General features: G+C 42.6%; 1 long non-coding RNA gene across 5 annotated transcripts in view; it reads left to right on the top strand.

Annotated features, from left to right (window-relative positions):
- LOC129204452 (uncharacterized) overlaps positions 1–15262 on the top strand; it is a 501141-nt gene that overhangs the window by 472528 nt on the left and 13351 nt on the right. For 4 of the 5 annotated variants that reach the window (XR_008576399.1, XR_008576398.1, XR_008576395.1 and 1 more), the window contains 4 exons: positions 7155–7364; positions 9909–9958; positions 10482–10531; positions 12933–13004. This is a non-coding gene — a long non-coding RNA (uncharacterized LOC129204452). The remainder of the gene's footprint in view (positions 1–7154; positions 7365–9908; positions 9959–10481; positions 10532–12932; positions 13005–15262) is intronic. The other variant, XR_008576396.1, reaches the window with a different exon arrangement.

Below are 15262 nucleotides of genomic sequence, written 5' to 3'. Positions count from 1 at the left end.
CCAAAAGCGTCTCAGGCCCATGGGCTGTACTTTGGGAGCATTGCTGTGAGCTATGGACATCTCAGTGCTCGGAGGGGCCTCCTACCTACTTAACATTCCTGACATTCGTTAAGGGCAGTGAGATGGCATGAAACGTATGTGCATATTGTAACTATTTACATTAAGTCAGGCACTTTCCAGTCTCTCACCTCTCCTGCCCCAGCTATGAATTTTCCTTCACGTCACTTGTATTAGAGGGTAAGGCGATCTCCCCTTCTGCAGCAACAGGTACTAATGAAAAACCCACCTCTTGTTAATCTGCAGATGGTCTCTCTCTCTCTCCAGTCAACTGCCTAAAAACTGTGCATCCAAAATTGAGCAAACTAATTTCCCGTGCCGATTCACAAATGGTTGCCTCAAAGAGAAGACCAAAATTTCCCTGATTTTTTGGCTGTCTTCCTAAGTCTTCTCCCCATGTGTGTGTAAGGGAGGGTGGGAGAATGGAGGGACATGTCCAAAACCATCATGATTTATGAAAGGATTTAGTTGTCAGCAGCAATTTTTTATGTAATGCCGTTCATTAATGTAATGGGGGCTGCAGAGAAAGCCAAAGGCGATTCGCACTCCGTCACTGATACTTAGGGAACCTGAAAGTAAGCGAGGGATTTTTGCTGGCCTGACCTGTTGCTGAACGAGGCAATTGTCAGGTGAGGGATATAGCTGCTGAGAGCTGCTGCCGAGAGAAACGGTGCTCCCTGAGATGACAGCCCACGTAGGCCATGGCTGTAACATCATTTTCCCAACTGCTGCCTTTGAGTAGCATTTAAAAACAGCAGGCCTGGCATATAGGACATGCAGATCAAGGTTTGGCTGTGTCGCTTACCTAGACAGCAGCTACATCAGGAAGGTAATTTGGTGTCCTCACCATTGTATAAAAATGACTCTAATGGGTTTTTTTGTGATTGCTTGCATGGGATGAGATTTTAGAACACACTTAAAGATAAATTTAATGAAAACAGAAGCAGATCAAAGCTGAGTAGATTTAAAAAAAAAAAATCCCATTTCATTAGAGTTTGGAGGTTGGAGGTTTATTATGAACTGAAATTTCGATTTTAAACTTGCTCATATTTGTGGAAAGAAAAAGCTGAATATGGATCTGCATTTCCCAGGGGGCCTCTCCACCAGACTGGCTCACATCTGTGCACCCAGGCGTGAAGTTCCTAAACCCTGGGTTGTTCTGGTTTTGAAGGGGACAAGGAGGAGATCTGGCCTTATCTGAACACTGGTCATCAAGGACATAGTCATAGTTATGAAAATGTGACTCAGAGGCTGCTACATTTGTAATGTTCTTTAAAAGAGTTCACAGCTCTTTTATCTGAAGCTCAGCGTTCCCATATTTGCTGCACACCCACACCTCTGGGGAGCCTGAGAAAGAGCCTCTGCTGGGCTCAGGCACTGCTCAGCGGGGAACTTGCCTGGGCAAGCTCAGGTCTCCAGACCTGAGACTTTTTCCTCTGAACCAGTGTCCCAGTGTCCTGGTAGGAAACATTGTGTATTTGGAGTTAGGAGGCTGGCAGTACAGCCCCTCAAAATGAGACATCAACCGAATTTCCTCTTAACTGTTGTTGTCGTATGCGATGACCCAACACTGAGCAAAAATGTGTCCTGCAGTCAGTCCTGTCTGTGCAACTGTGTATACAAAGCAAGCGGAAACATTTAACTACCTCTTTTGGACATGCAGTCAGATACTGTTTTATGTGCAAGCCAATATATCAACATATACTAATTGGTCTGTGCTATTGCAGTAACTATGGTTTTAATTGCAGAGGCTGAAATGTGAAAGTATAGTCCATCCCCTCCCTTATATTCACCTTAGTTTTTAGTTTCGGTTTACACTATGCTTTGAAAGATTTCTTTGGCTATTCTTCAACTTTTCTTTGTCTATGTGTGCTCTCCCTAGTAGCAAAAATATTTCTGAACAGGCAAGTGTTCAGTGATGGAATAGATATGATTTCTTATAGAATGTGTCTGTATATATATGTCTATATATATGTGTGCATATATATATATAAAAATTCGGTAATATATCTAAAAATTCTGCCCCATCTACAGATGTCTGTAGTACAGGAAGCTTGTAAAGAGTAGAGACAGTATGTCTAGTCAGCAGAGCAAGCAGAGGGGGCAAAGAGCTGGCAATGCAATGTAGCAAAAGAGCATGGAAGAAAATATGGACATGCAGCTAACAAGAAGGGAAGGGAAGTGGCTGGAGGGTAAAGAGATATAATGGGTCCCAAATGTGGCAAGCACATATGCTGCCATACAGCAAATGCAAAGTGCCACCACTAGTGACAAGTGTATTGCACCTAAGGAGAACAGCTGTGCCAAGTGCCCAAATCCACATTCAGCCTCCTGACCCTGTGTCTCCCCGCTCTGATGTGGATTAAACTGGTCAGGTCTGAGAGCCTATCTGAGTATGCGTTGCACAGAAATAATGGCTCAGTAAATCTCTGAAATACTTCTTGCACAGCTACCTGTTTTGCATTTGCAATCTTGCATTTGCGAGATTGTTTTATTATTTTATTTTCTCTCATTTTATTTATTCTGCTGTGCTCGGTATCGCACGAACACTTTCATTATCTGTGTAGATCATTGCATGGTTTAGTGCAGTTCTGTGTTGAAACCCCTCCCATGTAACCCTATTATTTGTTAATAATTTTTCTATTTTGAAGAAACACCCTTTGACACCTGAACTGGATCTCCTGTTCTTAGGCATATATTCAATAAAGTTCCCTGTGAAGAGATTCCCTATAAGTGGTCCTATCTGCTCTGTATATATTTGAATATATAAAATATTAATACATTATTCCAAATGTTTAATCATACCCGTTTGACTCTATGAGACGCAGTGTCTGTAGGCTTTCTGTGTTAACTGCCTCTGTGATAGCTACATACTGCTGATTTGTTGTTGATCTTGAGTTTTTAAAGCAAAATAAAACTGAGGTTTGCAGTTTGATTTGAATTAATCAGGTCTGATTAGACAGGAACAGATCAGGCTGTTCTGGAAATCCTTGAATCTCTTTTAATACAATTTCATGTGCTATTCAAAAAGAAATAGTTCGTATCTTAAGTAAGAGCACTATTTATTTAACACTAGTTTTTTCAGAGTACTAAATCTTATGGAGGAGGGGGATTATGATGAGGTTCAGGGTGTAGGAAAGAAATAGCATTTTGTTTTATGAAAATACGGATATTTTAGAATGGAGTCACCTGGTGGTAGAGCTCATAAATGTACATAGAGAGATGCTTCCTAATATTATTGGTTTGTTTTTCTTCTTCGCATCGCACTGACTGTCCATTCAGAAGCTTTGATAGATGGAGTCACAAAAACAAAAGACTGTATTTAGTTTAATAAGCCAATTTAAAGAGAAAGGTTGGAATTATGTATGGCAGAGGACAATTATGCAAACTAAATGATTCTTCAATTAATAATGAGATCCATGAAAGGCAAAGGAGGAAGGAGCCTCCTCTCAGAAGGCGAAAGCTCACGGTTCCCTGTGCATCTTTGCGTGCTAGGGTGCATGAGGGCTGCCATGCGGAAGGACAGTACAGGGGGCAGAGGACGGCTTCTTCAACCAAAGCCTTTTAGGGGCTCTGCTGATGGCATCTTTTTTGGAGGAAAGTCTCCAATGGAAGTTTTGCATTCCTTATCAGGTTCACCTCAGACGGTCTCCAGCTCGCAGGGCTCTGTTAGGAAGCAGCAAGCGGAGCTGGGCTGCATAAGCACCTGCCAGGCCCTAAACTGTGAGTATGGTGCCGGAGGGATTTTAATCACAACCCACTCTTGCTCTTCCTTTCCTCACTCCCCAGTTTGCAGTCTGGAAAACAGGCCATGGAGAGATACAAGCCTACCTGTAGAGCCATCAGTTTGGCCTTTTTCACTCAGCTTTTATCCTTCTTTTAAATCCCTGACTGTTGCATTCCAGAGCAACAAGCCATATGTTAAAGATGTTAAAGAGCAAATACTTTGCAGACTGTACCAGCATGCAGAGTCAGAGGGGAAGCGAGCAATAATGTTGGGAGAAGGGGGAAGAAGTGATTATCTGGTAGTGATTATTCGGGAGGGCAATAGTGGGAGGTGCTGTAAGTGACAGGAATTCACTATGGGATGCAAATCACTTAAGGCAAAGCCATTAGGATCAATTTAAAATACCAAAGAGGGAGGCTAAAGTGACAATAGCGTATTTTAATTGAAATCACAAATATCGTTCTGCAAGATATGGTTTAAAAGACCAGGCAGAGTTACTTTATCTGGAGAGAGGAAAAAGTTTTCCTTTTTTAGTTAAAAAATGCCCTTTTTTGCAAAGATCAAAATGGAGCAGAATTTTTTAAAAAAAAATTCTTAAATCCCATATATATATATATTTCTATTTTAATGTTCTTTTTTCTCTTGATGGGCATATTATAAATGGAATTAACTACATTACTAATGCTTTTAATCTGATTTTAATAGAGCCCAGGGCTGAAGCATGGAATCAGCATGTGTCCCATTAAAAGAAAAATACAGTTATAGAGACAATAAATAGCATGTCCAGATAAACAGATTTATCAGTGTGTTAGTTTTATTTATTGAGCTAAGTAGCCTACGTACAGACATTGGGGGTTTTTTTAGACACTTTTCCAAAGCTGAAGTCCATATGATGGGATTGTTACTGTTTTTGGCAGCAGCAATGTGAACTTGGTAAAAGAGCCTGGCATGGAAAACCACTGAGTTCTGACATATTCCATTTGCTCCTAACTCTTTGATTTCTACTCACAGAATCTGACATATGTTGGGCATTGACCTTGCTCTTTTAAATAAGATTATTTTGGAAGACCTTTGCAGAATGCTGTCTGTTTGGCCTCGATGTAAGCTGTTAGGGAAATGTAGTACAAACACAGAAGTTGTACATTTTGAATGCCAGAGATGTTAAGCTGAAGAGCAGTTGGTAAGATCTATACTTCTGACTGCTTTCTGTGCTCTTAACAAGGAAGTATCCTTAAAGAAAAGAAAAAAATTGTCCTGCATTTATATGAGGATTTTTATGTATTTATTTTTAGCAGGAAGTTCAGGCCCAGACTTCTTTTGCAGTCTGAAATATTCTGATTGGGCTCTCAGACACTCAGCAGAGCAAAAGCAAACATTTTGAAAAGTAAGTGACTGTTTGGGATGTACACACGTCAGAAATCTCAGAGAGTCAGCGTCTTGGTATATTGTAGAATCGGCCCCCCCAAATGTCTCTGAATACAGGTACGCAAATATGGGAGTAACTTCTCCAAGGCTTGACCTCTTCCTTATGGAACACCACACCCGAGTCGGTGCATTTCAAGAAGAGCCGTATCCTTGAGTGTGGAGATTTGCTTTCCATTTGTCATAGGGGAGCAGCTTGTGCAAAAGTTCACACTGAAAGCGCTGCAATCTTGCAAATGCTGGCGTGTGTCACTATGCAATAAAAACAAATCGCCGTGTCCCAATATGGCAAATTAGAGTGAGGGAATGAAAGGGCCTTTATGAGAAGGGTAGAAAAAATGTCCTTCGTTAAGCCTGTATCTACTGAAGTCGATAGAAAGCTCCTGTCAACTCCAGTAACAGCAAAAGGAGAAAGAAACTTGAAAGCACATTTGGGATATGTGTTTGGTGTTCTTCTATTGCTAATAAACTCCTGCACCCTTTACTTGGGCTTTGAGGTTTGGAGCCTGGAAATTCAATCAGCTGGAGAACGCGTCCCTGGAAAGGGTTGCTGAGTTTAGCCATATCTGAGTAAGTGGCAATAAAATTCTACACATAGGAAAACAGGTATCAAATTGCCAAAATAAATGTAAATTTGAATTCAGGGTCACATGTAGCTCTTCAGGACAAAACCTGGCTCCATATGCGGCAAGGAGAGGCATCTGAGCTCTGCCAGAACATTAATAATCATCTTCTATGGCCCATGGACAGCTCTGCACACTGGCTTCCGCTCACAGGGTTTGGCTCAGTTGGCTTCACAAACACACAGGAAGGGCATGCAGACCTGTCTTTGTTGACACTGGGTTAAGAGGCTGTGAGCATTTGACGTGGAACATTCCCTTGGCTAAAGGAGTTAGGAGTAGATTTTTTTTTACCTCTCTCTGCAAACTGGTGTCCCCGATTCAGTGGCAGCACAGGGGAGCCCTCCTGTTGCTATGAATAACTCACCTCCACCAAGTATGTGGGATTGGTAGTCTGACCCATAAAGTTTTTGGGGGAAATATGTGAGCATCATGCCATCATTGCCAGTGCCGGTGGCTGCTCTATGTAGGATCAGTTGGACCTGTGCCATCAGTCAGCGGGAAGGATGGCAGAGCTGCTGCCATCTCCTGTAAACAGGGTCTGCCCAAAATTCCCTTAACCGTCACTCACAAGCTCGTTTTTTTCAGGGAAATGGCTTTTATTTGTTGTGAATTCTTCATACAGAAAAGCTTCTTACAAAAACTAAATAATGTAACATATTCTGGGTTCTGGGCAGATAAAAATTGAAACGGCTGTGGTGTTTGTGCAAGTGGAATGATAGTGACAAGCACCACATGAAGTCCCCGAAGATGGTGTCAGGGGACTCGATCCCCCATAAAATGATGAAAGGCTCTGATGTAATGGTGTTTTGTGAAACAATTTGAGCATAAATGCCACATTCTTCCCCATTAACAACTGACTTCCATTGTACCGGGATTTTTTATTTTTTAATATGTATTTTGAGCACACTGAGAACAAAAATTTCCATTGTGATAGTGCTGCAGGAAGATTTAAAGGTTGTGGTGGACTAAGAATTGAAATGCAAATCACACTTACACGCAACCTCCTGCTGAGGCCCAAATTTTTATAGATCAGGTTCTGCAGCCCTCATGAAGAATCAGTGATCTGCCTTTCCTGGGATTCACAAATTAGTTGCGGCCTAAGGTATCATTTCCTACCATATAATTGTAACTTACCAGATGAAAGTTTGTCACTGAAGACAGTCCCCTGATCTTCCATTATTTTTCCAGCTGCGGTGCCACTGAGGATCCTTCCACAGACAATGCAAACACACACATCACAGCTCCCCACTCTGCAACATGCTTTTGCTGACTACAAACATACTGTATATATTGATCCTCTCCCCCTTGCTTTTTTCTTCCCCCAGCATGCAGGTGGTAAAACACTGGCTGCCGTGAACTTCATGTTGGAAAAAAAAAAAAGAACGAAGAAAAAGATGTGGTTTGGAGGCTGCTAGAGCTGCTGGATAGCAAACTGCAGGCTTGTAACGTTGTGGCTGCTGAAATCGCTGCAAGGATAATAGGGCATACATGCATTTGTGGATAATTCTGTTTGCTAATTGCTCATGAAATTTCAGGTAAGGAACATCCAATTCAATTTGTTATAATAGGTAATGGCCTGGGTTTTGCTTTTCAGGGTGGTTTTTTTATTATTATTTTTATTGCTGTTATTACAAATACATGGCGCTCTGTGATCAGAAGAACACTTTACGAAAAGGCTGGGGCTGTGCTACGTGGCAGCACGGGAAGTTTTTAGCCTTGTACAGCACATACCTCCCTGCCATGCTATGGCCCAGGGTAGGATGTGTTCCTGACTGCAAGAGGACAGGATCCTCTGAACTGAAAAGTTAGAGGAGATGGATCCTCCTCTCTTCTTCTAGAAATGGGATGCAAACTCACTTTTCTAGGGCACTGAATCTATCTGAATGATAGCAACGCTCAGTTCTTAACAGTTTTGACCTAGTATCTTAAACATAAAGAGACAGCTTTGCATCTCAATGCCCTGAACGACTGAAGCCCCCCAGGAACCATTCTGGTAACCCCTTTCCCTTCTGGCTATTTAGAGGTTCTTGACTATGCAAAAATATGCTGAAAATTATCACCAACAGTGATCATAAGCTCAGAGCTGAGTCCTCCGATCTGCATCTGCTTGCCATCCTGCAACTTCAACTAGTTCTACTACTTATTACTAATTAGCTACCAGCTAATACTAATAGCTACCACTGCTTCACATTTAAGAGTTCCATACACATTAATGAGAATGAGCATTTGTTGACAGCCATGGTGGGAGTTGCCTGTCTATAGGATTTCAGGGGTGCCCATTGCTGTAATGTTTGATTGCCTCCTTCAGTAATTGTAATTGACACTGAGCAAGTTTTTCATAGGTCTCGTTTGGCTGTGCAGAGCCAAAAGACATATTGAGCTCTGTCTGTGGTGAAGAGAGAAGAGGGCAGTAATAATGTATTTCCCAATAACAGCCCCTTCTTCTCTCCATCCCCCTCACACGGGAGTCACGCAGTGCAAAGTGACAGAGTCGGCGGCTCTGCTGCCACACGGGAAGGTGGCTGCAGGGTTGCACCAGGACGGTGGCTGAAGGCTGCCCTTGCTCAGGACAGACTCTCGATTCACCCTCCCAGCAGAGCACTGGCCAGGCTGCTCAAAACATCACTTTTCCATGCTTCATTGTCCTACATGAAATGCTCTTTCACTACTTTTTTAATATGTGGAGAACAATTTAGTCATTTTTAAGTTAAAGTCAATTGCCTTCTTCGTTTGGGAATATGAAGGTAGTTAAAATGCTACAGAAATTCAGCACACCAGCAGTAAATAACTCTAGTGGGCCTTTCAGTGCCTATTTAAAAAAGGGTGCATAATCAGAATTAAAGCAGTGGGTTTAAAATGCGGGGAGAAATATAGGCCCCTTGTAACTCTTGAAGGGAATATGAGTACATGGCTGGTGCTTCTTTAGGAATACCAATTGCCTGTTTGGAAGAAAGAGGTTCTGGGGAATGCCCTGGCCTCCCTGGTCAGCTTCCTGAATCCTCTCTGCAGAGAGGCACGTGTTACACATCCAGCCTGCGGGCTCTGGCTCAGCTTTGCGCTGGAAAGTGAGCTTTTTCCATTTGCTACTGTGGAAAGGAAGCTGCTTTCACCCTTACCCTCAAGAAGATGAGCTATAGGAATATACAAGGGGCTTTTTTTTATAGTTAGGGGGCCAGAAGGGGAAGCAGTGGTCATAAGCAGAGATTGGAAGTTGGCTTGTTAAGTAAATCTCAGGCTGTAGCTGGTTTTAATTTATTTTTTGTTTTATGTGCAAGGGACTAGGCCTTGCAGGCCTGGCTAATATCAAAGCCTGGGGTTTTGTAGATTTTTAATCAAGGTCCACTTTGGGGGGTTCTGCTTTCGGTAGTTGTGGATGTGTAGGGGGGTTTTGGTGTGTTTTTCTTTTTTTTCTTGTAGCAGTGTCTGGATTTCTTTAGTTAAACTTTTCCATTCTTCAGACTTGAGCCAAGTGAGTGATTTCAAATTACCCAGCACTTTCCAGAGAGGGCTTTTTTGTTGTTTGGTTTTTGGGTTTGGGAATTTTATTTTATTTTTTCTGAAGTGAACTTGCAGTCCAGCTTCTCTGAAAATCACAGATGGCATCTGCAATCCTACCCCATTGCCTCTCACTAATTTGGCATTCTTAGCACTGTCTAAATAGTTTATTGTTCATCAAATCTGTACGAAAGAAATTCTATATAATTTTTTGTTTGTTTTGTCCCTCTGCTGGCAGAAAAAGTAAATCCCAAAGTATTTCAGCAGGTGCTATTAATATGCAAATAATGGAGAGTACACTAGGTCTAATAGACCTCCCAACTACATGGGAGGTGTCGCTGTTGGAGCAAATTAGCTTTCCGTAATTTGCATGCTTTTCACAGCCTCCTGGGATTATATTTTAGATCAGAGACAATAAAAGCATATGCTGTTAGTTTAAAATGTAACTAATTTTAGACTTTGAAACCATTTTAACCTAACTTCTTAGTGGTGTTAAACTATTATTTGCAAAGAAACTTTTTACACAGCTTGTAATTTTCATGGCCTTTCTCTTCCCCCATTAACTGTTCCATCTCTCTTTTCAGGATGAAAGTGAAGAAGGGAATCTTCCAGGTGGCTGCGTCTTGAAAACCAGGTATTGCTCACAAAACAGGCCCAGATTGTCCTAGCTTGGTTCTGAGTCTGCATTCAGGCCCTGATGGCGTCTAGATTGGGCTTTTTATGTCAAACATCTTCTGTCTCCTTTGGCATCTCCATGAGATGTAAATCCATCCAAAAAGAACTCTGTGGCCTCTTGCTGACCACTCACACAGCGAGGGAGCTGCTTGCAGCATCACACAATCTTCTTTGCTAACCCACCAAAGCAAAGAGACGCTGAGCTGACGTGGCACAGGTGCGCAGTGCGCTTGCCTAGCCCACACCTAGAGAGAGAGTCTATTCGAAAAGTCTCTTTGAAACAAATGGAGAAGAAAGCAAGGATTTCAGTGCGGGTTCAGTCTGTAGAGTCAAACGTTATTGAACTGTACTGGCACATTATCAATGGCACTTTCCAAATTGATATTGACAGCAAAAATCATGCTCTTGACATCTGTGGTTTGTGACAACTTGAATGATGGGGCAGCAGCTGTTGTGCCTGAGAATTTGTGTCTTTATTTCAGGTGCGGCAGTGATGGCTTCCTATCCGCACTACTCGGAGGGACTTGGCCAGGTAGGTGCATACAGGGCAGCCACTTGAAATCTGTCCCTTATCCCCCATGCCTGCTTCTGCCCCTCTGTCCTTGGGTATTTGTTGTGCTGGTGGGAGGTGGTTCTCCTGGCTTGCAGAACCATCCCGACTTTGGCTGCCCCAATTCCTCCTGCTTTGAGGGACTGCAGCAAGATGCTCGTTAGAGAAACGGCAGGTTTAGCTGATGCAGATATGCTTCAGCAGCAGACTGTAGTGGTGTCAGCTAGGGAGTCTGTGGAAGGTAGAGGCACAGTTATTTTATTTTGTCTTTCTGCCAGTTGTCCCATTGCCCGGAGTATGTGATTTGTGAGCTTCCTTTGGCACAGTTGCTCCGTTGCTCGTATATCTCTGTGCAGTGTTTCCAGGTCACTTGGTCCGCGGGGTGGTGGCCATCTTTTATTTCAGGAGAGATAGAGTTCAGGGGTAGGATCAGATGTGTGGAGGAGATGGCAGCCAGGTGGAGATCAAGTTAGTGTTGTCAAATTTATTTCTAGCATGGGAAAGGTGAGTGTTAGCAAGAGAGAGTAAGGCTGAAAGATGTCCTTTGAGACAAGGCCAGGGGAAAAACTCTTGGGAGGCAACTTTGGCCACACAGCAATGTGTGGTAAGAGTCTTCTGAATTCTTGGGGCCACAGCCTTGCCATCAATGTTTTTATAAGTATATTTCGTACACACGATATATGGAAAGACTTTATTTCCCAATTAAAAAAAAAAAAAAAAAGGCAGAGCTTCATTGGTGGTTGACTTAATAGTAGTGTGAGCGTGACCAATGCACTGAACCCTGTGAAAGGCAAATCCCTTCCCAGCGTGAACCCACTGGAGCTAGTGGAATTGCAGCTGATTGTCGTGAAGATAGAGAATTAAACTATCGAGTTCATTCCCACTCCCAAAGGTAGCCACACCACTAAACTGTCCGTGACACAATTATTTTCATTGTCAACAATAGGATCAAGAGATGAAATGAGTGCTCTTTAAATGCCGCTCCTACCACACCAACTGGATTTGCTGTGGCGTGTGACACTGCTATGTCCCACGTGCTGTCCCTGGTGCCCCATAGGTCTTTCTGCCAGGGCGATTGAGCCTAGGGTCTTTACTGCGCAAACCTGAATAAGATTAAGTTTTAAAATAACCATTCCTGAGGCTGTAAGTAAAGCAATGGGAAGGGAAAAAAGTGCTGGAGATGACTTGTGATAATATCATTGAAAATGCTGGATGCTTTTTTTTCTCTCATCTCGCCCTAAATGTTTTCTAGCATTAATACCAGTGACCTCTCACTTCTGCTGCTTTTCTTTAACGGCATGTGGCTTGCCTATTATAAACCTATGCATTGGAGCTGGAAAGAGTTGCTTTATTTAATAAAAAAAAAAAAAAAGAAAAAGAAAAAAGGGCTCTGATTACTCAGGTGTCGATACAAAAAAATGAGATGTTGTGCCAGATGGCTGCATTTGTGAAGCAGAGTGTAGTCAGAAGGAAAGTGGAAGGAGAGAAGGCAACTGTACATCAGAAGTGTGAAAACATGATCAAAATACCTTCAGCCTTGTTTCACCAACACTGGATTAGGAGGCAACTGTGGTGAGATGCAAGCAAAGAAAAGCATGAGGGGATACTGTTTGGAAAACAAAATGTCTTTCAATGATGAACTGCTTGACTTCCTCCGGTAAAAGCTTGGAAGTTTACAAAAATCGAGAGACTTTGTTATTAAATGGAAGGACTGTGAACCAGTAAGCCTCAGAGCACTGTATCTAGTGTCACTGCAAAATGTGACGTGTGATAGAGTAAAATATTGATAGCAGGCTGTGTCACGGGCTTAGTTAGCATTATAGCAGGATATGCTGCTGCCAATCATCTGTAAGTAACCGCTCTCTCCAGTGACACAGCCAGTCAACAGCTCCGTGCCATGGCTGCAGATGTCCAGGAAGAGTTCTCTGGTAAGGCGTGGTGCAGGAGAGGCGTTAGATCTTACATCAGGCATAGTCACGTAGTTTGCTCATTGCTTTGCCTATGCCCAACAAGCGATATCCAGGAGCCTGTGTATGGGTGGTCTGGATTAGCGTCTACCCTCAGAGTTAAAAGTGGTGGACTTGTAATAACAACACTGGCTGTTTTGTACCTCAAACTGTTTGGACCCATTGCTCAGCTCGTTGAGAAGCTTTAGTCAACCTGTGATGCCAGGGCAGAGTACTCGCTGAGCCTGGAAAAGCCGAGAACTTGGCAGGCCCGCGGGCAGTGCTTCTTTACCCTTTTATATACAGAAACGGATCCTGGGTACTTTCAGCCTTGCTTCAATGCTGCAACTTTTGGCTGTCACATGGGGAAAAGTTTTGAATAATTTGTTTGATCTGAGATCAGAAATCTGAATTTTATTTTTTTTTCCATGCTTAAGCTGGCTCTGCTCAAACTCCTCCTCTGCGGTCTCTCAGGAGAAAAGGAGAACACTGATGTGGGCACAGAGGAGGTCAGTCTGAAAGCTTGGCCTCTGGTTCCCTCGCTTACATCTTGGTTTACAAACTTTGTGGTGCTTGTGTTTCGTCATGAGAGTCTGAGATCTTACTGTTCTTAGATCACAGTTCGATTAGAACATTGCAAGGAAAATCTGTGTTAATTTTCACCAAAACCATTTCCAGATACAGCTTTCTCACCCCCAACCCCCAAAATGACTTCACTTTTTTGCAGGTACTTTCTAGCAACGAACTTCATCCACATATTTTGAAGGTAGGTTACGTTAATAACAATAGGTATAGAGAATGTGGCAGGAACATGTATCTTCCTCTGATTCTTCTTCTGTTACTACTAAAGCTTGAATGTGAAAGTTTCATTCTTTTATTTTTATAAAATCTGAATTTCTTTAATAACTTTGGATCAAAAGTTTATTCTCCACTCCAGGAAGATGGTTTCTTGGGTGGTTTTTTTACAAACTGCATTGTCTTATTTGGGGAATATGTTCACAATTGAGAAAGAATTGCCTTTATTAACAAATCAAAAGCTTATGCTGTCAAAACTGAAATCGTTCTACCTTTTTATGTGCAAATTAAAGCTTCTGTCAAACCTTCAGCCATGGTGCATTTAATTTGTGGAAATATAAAAATATCTGGCTTAATATTAAAATATTCAACATGGGGAAGGAAATATTTTTCAGTGATGCATTGCATTCAAGATTCTCACAAAATCAGATTTGAAAGAAATAAAGTGGTCTTTTCACAGAATTTATTTTTCCCTACTTTTGCCAAAGTTCACTGCAGTTCACTTAAAAGTGTCTCTAAGTTATACAGGTGTTTGAGTATCTTGTTGGATCATGGCCTTTGGAAGTGACCCAAGCTAAATGTAAGTGTATCCAGGGCGTGGAAGCTACATCCCCTGTATTTTTCCTTATAAAACAGTCACGAGATTTTTTTTTTTAATTAGTGGCAAAGGTACTGAGAAACTTTTTACTCTAGATTCAGTAAAATATAAAAGGCAACTATTGGTTTCATGGTGATAACTTATGCTTCGCAAGGTCTTTGCAGAGAGGCTAAAATTCTGATTATCTAAAGTTGGGCACCAGGTCTGTATTTAGGCTTCCAAAATAAAGAGCCGCCTGTTTACCCAGCAGCGCCCGGGAGCTCAGCTTTTCTGGAAACCCGGTAATGCGGGCCTTGATTCAGCACGTGCTTTAGTTCAAGCACATGAATGAGGCCATTGAGGAACTCTGACATTTTCAACTGTTTTGTTAGATGCTTAAATGTACATAAATCCTATTTTAAACAGCCAAATTTAGAAAGTATTTGGAAAGAAAACTGCCCTGAACCTGGCTATCTCTGTGGCACGTGGTCAAGCCATGAGGCTGACAGACACGACCTGCATTAGCACAGCAAGTTAATCTATAGCAAGAGCGAGCCGCTTCCAGCTGAAAGCAGACTGGGTTTGACCTTAGGGCAGTCCACACTCTGCCGGTTTCTTTCCCCTTTGCAATGGGCATAACAGCAAGTTGTCCTTCTACCTTTTGCCTCTTTCTTGTAGGGGACAAGGAAAACCCTGGTGTCCAGCTGCAGCGCTGTCAGCCGCCTGCAGAACCTCCTCGTTCATTGCGGTCAGTGTCTTTAGCTGCGTTTTGGCTTGTTTGGGTTTTTTTCTCGCATCTCTGCAGACTGCTTCATGTTTAATTCCCAGCTCTCCTTCTGTGACCAGAGAGCTTTTACTGTGGCTCTTTGAGAGGAGGGGTCCTGTCAAGGCAGGCTGTGTTTGCCCGTCGTTTTTTTCCAATCAGATATTCTAATATCTAGTCCTGTCTTTGGGGACGTTTTAATGGTGCCGAGTCCATTTTACCTCATTATTTCCAAGGCCTGAACCAGGGACATTTGCCCTTCTGCAGTGCTGAGAAGAGAATAAGTGGCTGTATCTTGAGGAGCGGACTCATTCCCTGAAGTGGCCCATTCCCAGCTCTCAGGGCAGTGCATGCAATTATCCTCCCGAAAAGGCCATCTGAGCAGTGCATTAGTATGCGCGTGTCTAGGCTGGGATGTGCCCAGGAAATCACAGCACAGGTGTTGCGTTTCCAGCCACCTGGCCAGCTCTGCCGCAGCAACGCGCAAGCGGAAGAGTCCTTCCAGCCGTACTGGTACTGTCCTGACCGCCCACTTCTCCTGTGTAGAGGGTACAAAAAATACTTGATGAATTTGGTCAACTAACAGAAGTTCCTTTTGGGTGGTAAATTGTTGTCACCAGGAAGCCAGAGCG

The sequence above is a fragment of the Grus americana genome, chromosome 3, assembly GCF_028858705.1.
Source record: "Grus americana isolate bGruAme1 chromosome 3, bGruAme1.mat, whole genome shotgun sequence".
Taxonomy (NCBI): Eukaryota; Metazoa; Chordata; class Aves; order Gruiformes; family Gruidae; genus Grus; species Grus americana.
Note: the sequence above shows the minus strand (reverse complement) of the source record. Positions and strands in the feature narration are given on the sequence as shown.